Source organism: Lithobates pipiens, unplaced genomic scaffold, assembly GCF_037356315.1.
Source record: "Lithobates pipiens isolate NorthernLeopardFrog02 unplaced genomic scaffold, aLitPip1_a1.2 Scaffold_24, whole genome shotgun sequence".
NCBI classification, from domain to species: Eukaryota; Metazoa; Chordata; class Amphibia; order Anura; family Ranidae; genus Lithobates; species Lithobates pipiens.
The window spans coordinates 3423607-3436907 of record NW_027507786.1 but is presented as its reverse complement, the minus strand read 5'-3'; the positions used below and the strand labels follow the sequence as shown (position 1 = coordinate 3436907).

The following is a 13301-nucleotide window of genomic DNA, read 5'->3' as shown; positions in this document are numbered from 1 at the left end:
GAATAATGCCCCATCATTGGTATCAGTGGGAGAAATAGTGCCCCATCATTGCTATCAGTGGAAGGAATAATGCCCCATCATTGGTATCAGGGGGAGGAATAGTGTCCCATCATTGGTATCAGTGGGAGGAATAATGCTCCATCATTGGTATCAGTGGGAGGAATAATGCCCCATCATTGGTATCAGTGGGAGGAATAATGCCCCATCATTGGTATCAGTGGGAGGAATAATGCCCCATCATTGGTATCAGTGGGATGAATAATGCCCCATCATTGGTATCAGTGGGAGAAATAGTGCCCCATCATTGCTATCAGTGGGAGGAATAATGCCCCATCATTGGTATCAGGGGGAGGAATAGTGTCCCATCATTGGTATCAGTGGGAGGAATAGGGCTCCATCATTGGTATCAGTGGGAGGAATAATGCCCCATCATTGGTATCAATGGGAGGAATAATGCCCCATCATTGGTATCAGTGGGAGGAATAGTGCCCCATCATTGGTATCAGTGGGAGGAATAGTGCCCCATCATTGGTATCAGTGGGAGGAATAGTGCCCCATCATTGGTATCAGTGGGAGGAATAATGCCCCATCATTGGTATCAGGGGGAGGAATAATGCCCCATCATTGGTATCAGTGGGAGGAATAGTGCCCCATCATTGGTATCAGTGGGAGGAATAGTGCCCCATCATTGGTATCAGTGGGAGGAATAGTGCCTCATTTTTGGCGTCAGTGGGAGGCATAGAGCCCCAAGGGGTGGATAGAGGCAGGCAAAGGACCACGTTTGGCCCACGGGCCACAGTTTGGAGACCACTGTACTAGGCACTCCTAACCACACACGTAGAAGACATTTTTTTTTCCTTAAAACTTTCCATATAATGTAACTCTTCCTCATTGTATAAAAAGAGATGCTAGATGTAGTACTTCAGAGAGCAGCAGGAGTAGTTAGACCTTTTTTGTAGTTATGGCCTGGTGGTGCTGACAACCCCTCCATGGATATCTCACTCCTGGAGTTTTTAAGGTTGGCCATACATTCTTCAAACTGATTGTACCGTCTTTTAAGATTAGATTGGAATCACATAAGATGCTTTGTCCTTATACATTGGATGAGGTTTTATGAAAGAATGATTGGCAGTTTGGACTTTGTCGGTTTCAGGCAGGAGGTCACTTTCTTGTTGACGTCTTCATGACAAAACATACTGGAAAATGTCTCCTTTTAAACATACTGGAAAATGTATCTTCTGTCTTAGTAATGATTTACATTTATTTTATCCTGTAGATTCAGAGAAGCCTGGAGGTCTTATTCCAGCAACGCTAACGGTAATCTAAAGCAAGATATCTCAGTCATTCATGTTTAAACTGTCACTAAATCCACATGATAAAAAAACAATCAATAAATGGTGTATTTATTCCATGCTGTTCATATTCACTCAATCACTATGATATTCGTTTTCTTTATTCTTCAAAAAACCGGGTTGATCGCGCTGCTCTCTACCTCCCCCTTCTGTCCATGTCCCCAGTTCAGCTGGGGATTTGGCAGAGCAGTGTTGGCAGCTCTGCACATGCTCAGTTTTCACTGATTTTCTATGCTGAGCATTTCCTCCCTATCACATCTGAGCAGCCCGTGTGACTATAGAGTCACACGTGTGGGCATATACACAGTGGTAAATGACCGCCCACTCCCTCCTCCTCCATGCCCACTTACCAGCTAAACACAATGGGGCGGGATATTTTGTGTAGATTGATGGAGGCTTCACCTCCCTGCTATTCTAAGACACAGGTTGTAGGGGCGTGACTTAGCCGGTGACTGGCAAAAATCAGCCCACACCCTGTTATTGCTCAGAAAATGAGATTTATTTACAATATATATATATATATATATATATATATATATATATATATATATATATGTGTATGAATATATATATATATATATATATATATATATATATATATATATATATATATATATATATATATATATATATATATATATGTATATATATATATATTTGAAAATAAATCTCATTTTCTGGGAAATAACAATATGTGGGCTGATTTCTGCCAGTCACCAGCTGTGTCACGCCCCTCCATCCTGTGTCTTAGAATAGCAGGGAGGTGAAGCCTCCATCAATCTACATGAAATATCCCACCCCCATTATATATATATATATATATATATATATATATATATATATACACACACATTTTTTGCAGGTAAAAAAAAAAATAAGCATGCATTCATATTTTTTTTTCTCAGGAGCCTGCAGAGCATTGCAACCACAATTAGCAATTGTAAAAGGTATTGTGTGTTCACCATCAACTCACACTCTTCTTCTACATTCCATAAGTTTTGAGTTTTCATTCAGCTCTTCCTAACTTGACTCGAAGGAAAGCCTCCAGCTTCGATCACCAGTGCTGTTTTCTTTTGCAACCAAAGAGGAAGAGTGCACTGGTAGAAACGTGGCAGATTCATCATTAGTTTTGCATTTATGTAGGGGTAACAAACACAATATTGTCAAAAGTATTGGGACACCTGCCTTTACACGCACATGAACTTTAATGGCATCCCAGTCTTAGGGGGTTTTTTGCACTGCAAGTGCACTTTGAAGTGCAGCCGCTCTAAATCTGAAGGGTAGATCTGAAATGAGGGGAAGCTCTGCTGATTTTATCATTCAATCATGTGCAAGCTAAAATGCTGTTTTTTATTTTCCTTGACTGTCCTTCTCAGATCTACAGCGACTTTACTTTCAAGTGCACTTGCAGTGCAAAGTGGATTTGCCTTTTGTAAATAACCCTCTTAGTCCGTAGGGTTCAATATTGAGTTGGCCCACCCTTTGCAGCTATAACAGCTTCAACTCTTCTGGGAAGGCCGTCCACAAGGTTTAGGAGTGTGTTTATGGGAATGTTTGACCATTCTTCCAGAAGAGCATTTGTGAGGTCAGGCACTGATGTTGGACGAGAAGGCCTGGGCTCGCAGTCTCCACTCCACTCCACTCATCCTAAAGGTGTTCTATCGAGTTGAGGTCAGGACTCCAGGTTTTCCTGTCTGACATCCCCCCCCAGGTTTTCCTGTCTGACATCCCCCCAGGTTCTCCTGACTGACATGTCCCCCCCCCCAGGTTTTCCTTGACTCACATGCCCCCCAGGTCTTCCTGACTGACATGCCCCCCCAGGTTTTCCTGACTGACACCCCCCAGGTTTTCCTGACTGACATGCCCCCCCAGGTTTTCCCTGACTGACGTGCCCCCAAGGTTCTCCTGACTGACACGCCCCCAGGTTTTCCCTGACTGACGTGCCCCCAAGGTTCTCCTGACTGACACGCCCCCAGGTTTTCCCTGACTGACATGCCCCCCAGGTTCTCCTGACTGACATGCCCCCCAGGCTTTCCTGACTGACATGCCCCCCAGGTTTTCCTGACTGACATGCCCCCCAGGTTTTCCCTAACTGACATGCCCCCCAGGTTTTCCCTGACTGACATGCCCCCCCAGGTTTTCCTGACTGGCATACCCCCCCAGGTTTTCATGACTGACATGCCCCCCCCCAGGTTTTCCCTGACTGACGTGCCCCCCAGGTTTTCATGACTGACTTGCCCCCCAGGTTTTCCTGACTGGCATCCCCCCCAGGTATTCCTGACTGACATGCCCCCTAGGTTTTCCCTGACTGACATGCCCCCCTAGGTTTTCCCTGACTGACATGACCCCCAGGTTTTTCTGACTGACATCCCCCTCCAGGTTCTCCTGATTGACATGCCCCCCTCCCCAGGTTTTCCTGACTGACATGCCCCCCAGATTTTCCTGACTGACATCCCCCCCAGGTTTTCCCTGACTGGCATGCCCCCCATGTTTCCCTGACTGACATGCCCCTCAGGTTTTCCTGACTGACATGCCCCCAGGTCTTCCTGACTGACATGCCCCCCCTCCAGGTTTTCCTGACTGACATCCCCCTCCAGGTTCTCCTGACTGACATGCCCCCCCCAGGTTTTCCCGACTGACATGCCCCCCCCAGGTTTTCATGACTGACATGCCCCCCAGGTTTTCCTGACTGGCACCCCCCCCCCCGATTTTCCTGACTGACAACCCCCCTCCAGGTTTTCCTGACTGGCATGCCCCCCAGGTTTTCCTGACTGACACCCCCCAGGTTTTCCTGACTGGCATTCCCCCCCAGGTTTTCCTGACTGACATGCCCCCCCCAGGTTTTCCAGATGGACATGCCCCCCCCAGGTTTTCCTGACTGACATGACCCCCCAGGTTTTCCTCACTGACCTCCTCCCCCAGGTTTTACTGACTGACATCCCCCCTCAGGTTTTCCTGACACTGGCATGCCCCCCAGGTTTTCCTCACTGACCCCCCCCCCAGGTTTTCCTGACTGACATGCCCCCCGAGACTTCTTTTTATATATAACAAATATAACCAGCCTTATCCTGACATCCATATAGATTTTGCAGGAATCGTTATACAAATGCGTGGCAGCAGAAACTCTGACATCAGCAGTTAGCACTACAGAGCACATAGGAGGTAATCTGATCACTGTATAAATGTCACTGGTCACAAAAAAGTGTCAAAAGTGTCTGATCTGAGCGACACAATGTCACAGTCCCGCTAAAAATCGCAGGTTCACCGCCATTACTAGTAAAAAATAAACAAATAATAAAAATGCCATAAATCTATCCCCTACTTTTTAAACGCAATAACTTTTGCGCAAACCAATCAATATTGTGATTTTTTTTAACCAAAAATATGTAGAAGAATACGTATCGGCCTAAACTGATGAAGAAATTTGTTTTTGTTTTTTTTATCTTTTTTGGGATATTTATTATAACAAAAAGTAAAACAATAACGTTTTGTTTTTTTTTTTCAAAATTGTCGCAGAGGTGATCAAATGCCACTAAAATAAATCTCTATTTGTGGAGGGAAAAAAATTATTTTGGGTACAACGTTCTAGGACCGCGCAATTGTCAGTTAAAGCGACGCAGTGCCGTATCGCAAAAAATGGCCTGGTCATTAAGGGGGCAAATCCTTTCCGGTCCTTAAGTGGTTAACTGACAATTGTGCGGTCGCGCAACACTTTTTTTCCCCACAAATAAAGCTTCCTTTTGGGTGGTAGTTGATCTTTTTTTTTTTGTACTATAAACAAAGACCAACATTTTTGAAAAAAAATATTTTTTTTACTTTCTGCGTATTCTGCTGCATATTTTTGGGAAAAAAAAAAATCCTAATAAGTGTATATTGACTGGTTTGCGCATCTACAAACTATAGGATATTTTTACTGTAACTGCAGCTGGAGTTTGGCTTCAGTTTAGTTATCTATATCTGCTAGAACACCCAACATTCCCCTCCCCCCCCCCCCCCAAGAATGGGAGTGCTGGTGTCCAGTGCTGGGACAAGGTCATCCAGCACCCAGGGCAAAGATACCAAACTGCGCCCTCCCCCCCCCTTGGGGTTAAAGGCCGGGGCGCCCCATCCCTGCAATAAACCATTGCGCCCAGGGCAGCCGTCCCTCCTGCCCACCCCTAGCCCTGACCCTGCTGGCACCCCAAAGGTGCCTCCTGTGCTCCTTCATCCAAAGCAGGGGCAGGCTGATACAGGAGGTGTATTACTGGCCGGATCACTAAGTGAAAACAGAAAAAAAAAAAAGAAAACGAATGCGGCCGTCACATGTAAGATTTGGTAAGCTGCAATACGATAAATGTTTGCATTTGGGTTTATGTTGAATACATTAAAATATCGGTATATATGTATTTATATGTATTTGAGTAATTGTTTTAAAAAAATTAATAAAGAAAGATTGAAAACAAAATAACGGTAAGGTGTGTAATTGTCGAATCTGATTTTAAATCTGCTTTGTGTGTGTTTTTTTTTTTTTTTTTGGTTTTTTTTTCCTGGTTGTGAAATATCCGCCGCGCAGAACATTCAAGAACTCCAAGAAAGGGAAGGGGGTGAGAAGTTTTGATGGGGACGGTCAGCGAGGATGGTGAACAAGGGATATGATGGGGGTAAGACTCCGCTTTATTGTGCTTTCCGTGCTGCTGCCTGACATATATTGTTAGTGATCGGCGCAAATCTAAAGATCAGGGATAAAAGAATGAAACAAAGAGAGGACCAAAATTATAATAGAGGCTGGGACCAGGGGGCTCTTAGCACTACAGCATGAACATTAAATATAATATATTTTATTTATATAATATTTCTTCCTCTAAATGATAGGAGTAGTAGTTCTGCTAATGAAAACATTATATTATTGCCTACACCAGGGATATGCAATTAGTGGACCTCCAGCTGTTGCAAAACTACAAGTCCCATCATGCCTCTGCCTCTGGGTGTCATGTTTGTGGTTGTCAAAATCTTGCTATGCCTCATGGGACTTGTAGTTCTGCAACAGCTGGAGGGCCGCTAATTGCATATCCCTGGCCTACACTATATAATATTAGCAAGTATGGATATGCTTTTTACAATATAACATAATACTAAAACCGGAGAGTGAAAAATCTGGTGCAGCTCTGCATTGTAACCAATCAGCTTCCAGGTTTTATAGTCAAAGCTTAACAGAACAAGCTGAAGTTAGCAGCTGATTGGCTGCCGCGCACAGCTGCACCAGATTTTCAACAGATTTTCAGATGGTGCACAGATGCAGACTGCTCTCTAGCTCCCTTGTTACCTCCTCTCATGCTCGCCTTCAAGACTCCTCCAGAGCATCTCCCATCCTCTGGAACTCCCTGCCCCAGTATATCCGATCAGCCCCTACCCTGTCCACCTTTAGGAGATCCCTTAAAACTCATTTATTCAGGGAAGCCACATAACTGTCATTTATTCAGCCTCACCCACATAACTGTCCCCGAGCCACCCTTATTAAATCATTTTTTGCAGCTATTACCTTTTGTAACAGTAGTAAGAAGAGCCGAAGTGTTCTGACATATGGCGTCCGGCCATCTAAAAGTGTCTGCCCTGTACTGCGCAGGCGCAGCACAGAGCAGAAGGAGATTCAGAAAATCTCCAAAGATGAGCGGCGCCTGCGCCGTGAGTCAAGGTGCAATGCCCACCATCCAAGTGGACATAGGGCTGCACATATTAGAGGGCTCCTCGCAGGCTCGCTTTGCTCGCCACGCTTCGGGCACGGCCTCGCTTTGCTCGGCTCTTTTTATTCTAACTCTATGTCCACTTGGATGGTGGCTAGAACCTGGACTCACGGCGCAGGAGCCGTTCATCTTCGGCTATTTTCGAATGTGCAGTACACAGCGGACACTATCCGATGGGGGACATTATGTGATAGGACCCGGGCTACACTGTAATCCTTGAAGTGTCGTTTATTGGTACATCAGTGTCAGTGTCAGTGACAATGAAACAGTAAAGTTGACGCGTTTCGGCAATAGCCTTAGTCATAGCCTTAGTCCTATTACCTTTTGTACCACCTCCTCCTCCCTTTAGAATGTAAGCTCTACGAGCCATGCCCTCCTGTACCTTTTCTATTGAACTGTACTGTAACTGTGTTGCCCCCCCCCCATACATTGTAAAGTGCTGTGTAAACTGTTGCTGTGTATAAATCACGTATAATAACAATAATAATTTTGCACTCACATGTTTTAGAAAATCAACCCCCTATATGGTTTGCTCAGCTTTATACATCTCATACTAAGGTTGATTTACTAAAGGGCTGTTCACTTTGAAAGGGAAGTTACATTGCAAAGGAAGGATTTCGGTTACTTTAGTGAATGTAGGGAAATTTCACTTTGCATAGAGTAGCCAATCAAGTGCATGGGAAATAAAAAAAAAGACTCTAAAATAATTTTATTATGGGCTTGGCTTTTTTTTACTACGCTCTGTGGAAAAGTTTTAGTAAATCAACCCCTGTATCTAGGTGCAGCATGGTTTGCTAAGCTTTATACATCTCATACTGAGGTTTATTTAATAAAGGCAAACGGGCTGTTCACTTTGAAAGGGAAGTTACATTGTAAAGGAATTTTGTTTAGTTTAGTGAATGTAGGAAAATTTCACTTTGCATAGAGCAGCCAATCAAGTGCATGGTAAATAAAATCAAAAAAAAAAAGGAAATATTTTTATTAGGGGCTTGGCTTTTTTTTTTTTTTTTTTTTGCCTGCACATGATTGGATGATGGAAGTAAACAGAGTTTCCCATCTTTTACTAAGCTCAGGGGCAAATTTGCACATCACAAGGTGCAATTTCCAAGGACTATATTGTAAATAATTTTATTATGGGCTTGGCTTTTTTTTTTTCCTTTTGCTTGCACATGATTGGAGGATGGAAGTAAACAATATTTCACATCATTTACTAAATTCAGGGGCAAAGTTGCACATTACAGGGTGCAATTTCCAAGGACTATAAATCATTTTATTATAGGCTTGGCTTCTTTTTTTTTTTTTTTTTTGCTTGCACATGATTGGAGGATGGAAGTAAATAGAGTTTCACATAATTTACTAAGCTCCGGGGCAAAGTTGCACATTACAAGGTGCAATTTCCAAGGACTATACTGTAAATAATTTTATTATGGGCTTTTTTTTTTTTTACTTTTTTTTTATTTTGCTTGCACATGATTGAAGGATGGAAGTAAACAATATTTCACATCATTTACTAAACTCAGGGGCAAAGTTGCACATTACAGGGTGCAATTTCCAAGGACTATAAATCATTTTATTATAGGTTTGACTTTTTTTTTTTTGCTTGCACATGATTGGAGGATGGAAGTAAAAAGGGTTTCACATCATTTACTAAATTCAGGGGCAAAGTTGCACATTACAAGGTGCAATTTCCAAGGACTATAAATCATTTATTATTTTATTATAAAATTGACTAATCTTTGTAGAAACGTTTAAGTAAATCAACCCCTGTATCCAGGTGCGGCACGGTTTGTTAAGCTTTATACATCTCATATTGAGGTTGATTTACTAAAGGCAAAAGGGCTGTTCCCTTTGAAAAGGAAGTGACATTGCAAAGGAATTTTGTTTAGTTCAGTGAATGTAGGGGAATTTCACTTTTCATAGAGTAGCCAATCAAGTGCATGGGAAATAAATTTTTTTTTAAAAAAAGCTTATAAACATTTTCATTATGGGCTTTGCCTTTTTTTTTTGCGTACACATGATTGGAGGATGGAAGTAAACAGAGTTTCACATCATTTACTAAGCTCAGGGGCAAAGTTGCACATTACAAGGTGCAATTTCCGAGGACTATAAATAATTGTATTATGGGCTTGGCTTTTTTTTTTTTTTTTGCTTGCACATGATTGGAGGATGGAAGTAAACAGAGTTTCATAAAATTGACTAATCTCTGTGGAAAAGTTTCAGTTAAAAAAAAAAGCCACGTCCATAATAAAATGATTTACAGGCATACCCCACTTTTAAAGCGGAGGTCCACCCTAAAGTGGACCTTCCGCTCATTGGAACCCTCCCCCTCCTCCGGCGCCACAATTGGCACCTTTCAGGGGGGAGGGGGGTGCAGATACCTGTACAGTAAAGGTATCTGCACCCACTTCCGGGATAGCTCTCTGCGGAAAGGGGCGTATACTATGCCCCTTTCCGAAAGTCCCCCGCTGCCTGCTGGGAAACACACAGATCCCAGAGGCAGCGGGTCCATCCTCATTGCGCAGCGGGACTCGCGCATGCGCAGTAGGGAACCGGGAAATGAAGCCGAAAGGCTCCACTTCCTGATTCCCATACCCAAGATGGCGGCGGCAGCACCTGAGAGACGATCAAGAGATCGGCTTCGGGTGCCGACATCGCGGGCGCGCTGGACAGGTAAGTGTCACTATTTTAAAAGTCAGCAGCTGCAGTATTTGTAGCTGCTGGCTTTTAAAAAAAAAAAAAATGCGGAGTCCCGGCGGACTCCCGCTTTAAGTACACAATGGGGCTTATTTACTAAGCTGGAAAGTGCAAAATCAGGCTCACTTCTGCATAGAAACCAATGAGCTTCCAGGTTTTATTACCAAAGATGAATTGAACAAGCTGAGGTTAGAAGCTCATTGGTTTCTATGCAGAAGAACCCCTGTATCTAGGTGCAGCACGGTTTGCTAAGCTTTATACATCTCATATTGAGGTTGGTTTATTAAAGGCAAATGGGCTGTTCACTTTGAAAGGGAAGTTACAGTGCAAAGGAATTTAGCTTAGTTTAGTGAATGTAGGGAAATTTCACTTTGCATAGAGTAGCCAATCAAGTGCATGGGAAATAAAAAATTAAAAAAAGCTTATAAACATTTTAATTATGGCCTCTGCTTCTTTTTTTTTCTTTTTTTTTTTGCCTGCACATGATTGGATGATGGAAGTAAACAGAGTTTCACAAAATGTACTACGCTCAGGGGCAAAGTTGCACATTACAAGGTGCAATTTCCATTGTAAAGTGAACAGTGTCCGGTTGATTTATCAAAACTGCAGAGTGTAAAATCTGGTGCAGCTGTGCATGGTAGCCAATCAGCTTTGTCAAAGCTTCACTGAACAAGCTGAAGTTAGAAGCTGATTGGCTCCCGTGCACAGCTGCACCAGATTTTGCACTCTACAGTTTTAGTAAATCAACCCCTGTATCTAGGTGCGGCATGGTTTGCTAAGCTTTATACATCTCATACTGGGGTTTATTTACTAAAAGCAAACGGGCTGTTCACTTTGAAAGGGAAGTTGCACATTGCAAAGTGAATTTTCCCCAGAGCGAAAATTCACTTTGCATAGAATAGCCAATCAAATGCGTGGGAATTAAAAAAAAAAAAAAGTATTTTAAATCATTTTATAATGGGCTCGGGGCAATTTATCCCGTGCTTAGGTCCTTAGGTAACATGTCATTCTCATGTTAAATAACACCTAATAAATCATTTGATAAGGGGCTCGGATCTTTTTTTTTTTTTTGCCTGCACATGATTGGATAAGGGAATTAAACAGAGTTTCACAGCATTTACTAAGCTCTGGGGAAAGTTGCACTTTGCAAGGTGCAATTTCCACTGTAAAGTGAACAGTGTCAGGTTGATTTACTAAAACTGGAGAGTGCAAAATCTGGTGCATGCTGTGCATGGTAGCCAATCAGCTTCCAGGTTTTATTGTCAAAGCTTAATTGAACTGGCTGTAGTTAGAAGCTGATTGGCTGCTGTGCACAGCTGCACCAGATTTTGCACTCTACCGTTTTAGTAAATTAAACCCCTATATGGTTTGCTAAGCTTTATACATCTCATACTGGGGTTGGTTTACCAGTTTTAGCATATTGACCCCTATATCTATGTGCAGTAAGCTTTATATATCTCATACTGAGGTTGTTTTTTTTTTTGTTTTTTTTACTAAAGGCAAACTGTTTACCTTGAAAGGGAAGTTGCATATTACAAAGAAATTCATTTTCCTCTAGTGAATGTAGCAAAATTTCGCTTTGCATAGAATAGACAATCAAGTGCATGGGAAGTAAAAAAATTAAATTTAAAATAAAATCTTTTAAATAATTTTATTATGGGCTCTGCTTTTTTTTCTTTTTTTCTTTTTTTTTAGCAAAAAAGGGCTCGGTTTTTCTTTACTTGCACATAATTGGATGATGAAATTAAACAGAGTTTCACCGAAATTAACAAAGCTCTGGGAAAAAAGTTGCACATTACAAGGTGCAATTTCCATTGCAAAAGTGAACAGTGTTAGGGGGTTGATTTATTAAAACTGGGGAGTGCAAAATCTGGTGCAGCTGTGCGTGGTAGCCAGTCAACTTTGCCAAAGCTTAATTGAAGAAGCTGACGTTAGAAGCTGATTGGCTACCATGCACCAGATTTTGTACTCTCCAGTTTTAATAAATCAACCCCATTGGCTCAGGAGATTTTATAGCTATGCTTAAGTCTTTCTATATTATTTTCTTATCAGTTATTTTTCACGGATCGTGTGATGCTTCTGCATGGGATTCCATCAACCAAACTCTCTTTAGCAATAGGCACCTACAAAGGGGCATGGAGGAGCAAAATATGAGACAGCAAATATCAGGGTGGGGGTGGGGCTGTGAGAGGGGGCAAAGTGGGAAATTTAGGAGGAGACCAAGCAGGAGCCCAGAAGATATCAATGGATCCAGAGTGATGATCATATGTGTGTGCAGCCTTTTGTATTAGGGTGTGCACCCCAAAGCTCAAACGCCACCTGCTGTCACAGAGAGGGGGCTCTGGTGGCAGAGAGGGGGCTATGGTGGTGGGAGACAGTTGATTGGGAGCATATAAATATGGGTGTAACATGTTCTTAAAGTTGAACCTAGCCTTTAATATACGGAGGGGGGGCATTTACGTTGGACACTAGCACCCCCAACTACACCACCTGGTGCTGCCCCTGGATAATGCAAATGCACATGGGGATGATTAGGGTGTGAACGGGCACACCCAGCACACCCTGTGCGCACGCCTACGGCGATAATATCAGCTTGATTACAAATCCTCTTACCTCTATGATCAGGGTTGGAAACACCTCCTGCAATTCCAAGCCAAGCAGTAGGGTGACATAGCCTTTAAATTTTATTACAGGAATCCGTTAAGTAAACTTGTCACCAACCTGGAAGACTCATCAAACTAGAAAAGCAAAGGCCGCCTGCATGTAAAAAAAAAAAAAGAAAAGATCACTAGATCCAGAGCTATATATAGGCAGCTAAAGTTCAATGCAGATCTGGACTTTTGCTTCAATCTTTAAGCTTGGACCTGCCCCCCATCTTCTGCATCTCAAGCCTTTCTAATATAGTGAAATATAATGAAAATGACCAACACAGAGTCTTGGAAAAGTGGGGGCGGGGCCAATTTCGACTTTTGCAAGAAAAAAAGTCAAGATTGGCATACAACTTTACCCTGTTTCCATGAAATTAAGACCTAGCGTGATTGTCGTGATGGCTGTAATATAAGCCCTACCCCCCAAATAAGCCCTAGTTAAAGTCCTTGTAGGGCTTATTTTCGGGGGAAACAGGGTAGAGCTTATTTGGGGGGGTAGGGATTATATTGCAGCCATCACTGACAATCACGCTAGGTCTTATTTTCGGGGGAAACAGGGTAGCTGCCTAATTTCTGGAACTTTTGGTAATTTTACCACGTGAAGGTGACCTTAGCTTATGCTATTTATTTATTCTATGCTCTTTTTTGATATGTCCAGGTTTAAGGGCCTGTAACTGAAGAGCTATACCTGGATGAGAAACGGACGTCCTGTGCCAGGAGATGGCTGTACAGCAAAATTCTCTTTTCGGTCTCAATCATTTATACTGAATGCAGTGTTCATTTAGGGAAAAGCAATAAAACCTCCCTGAATATTAAGTGAACAAAGGGAACGACTACATTGAAAATAAGGAAAAACAAGGAACCCCCCCCCCTCCCATTTGGTAGGT

At 42.6% G+C, this 13301-nt stretch overlaps 1 long non-coding RNA gene across 2 annotated transcripts in view; it reads left to right on the top strand.

Moving 5' to 3' along the window:
- LOC143929616 (uncharacterized) overlaps positions 1 to 13301 on the top strand; it is a 106780-nt gene that overhangs the window by 61715 nt on the left and 31764 nt on the right. For both annotated transcript variants that reach the window (XR_013262552.1, XR_013262551.1), the window contains 2 exons: positions 1277 to 1317; positions 5905 to 5992. This is a non-coding gene — a long non-coding RNA (uncharacterized LOC143929616). The remainder of the gene's footprint in view (positions 1 to 1276; positions 1318 to 5904; positions 5993 to 13301) is intronic.